The following is a 292-nucleotide window of genomic DNA, read 5'->3' as shown; positions in this document are numbered from 1 at the left end:
GGAAAGAGTTCACCAACAGGTGAAGAGAAGTGAATCAAAGATGAACTTTTCTCACCTTGATATTTTCACTTGGGTTATCAAATAACCAAAATAGATTCTCTGGTTCACGTGATTTTTAGGGTGACCAAGAATTAGTTCCTCCCTAGAATATAAGCTTCAGGCAAGCAAACAAATCATTTTATTTATTTCTGTACCTTAATGACAAATACTATGTGCCTGGCTCATAAGAAGTACTCAGTAAATATTTTATGAATTAATGCATGAGTGAGGAAAGAAGGAAGGAAAGAAGGAG

Source organism: Lipotes vexillifer, unplaced genomic scaffold, assembly GCF_000442215.2.
Source record: "Lipotes vexillifer unplaced genomic scaffold, Lipotes_vexillifer_v1.1 scaffold488, whole genome shotgun sequence".
Classification (NCBI taxonomy): Eukaryota; Metazoa; Chordata; class Mammalia; order Artiodactyla; family Lipotidae; genus Lipotes; species Lipotes vexillifer.
This window is presented reverse-complemented; position numbering follows the sequence as displayed.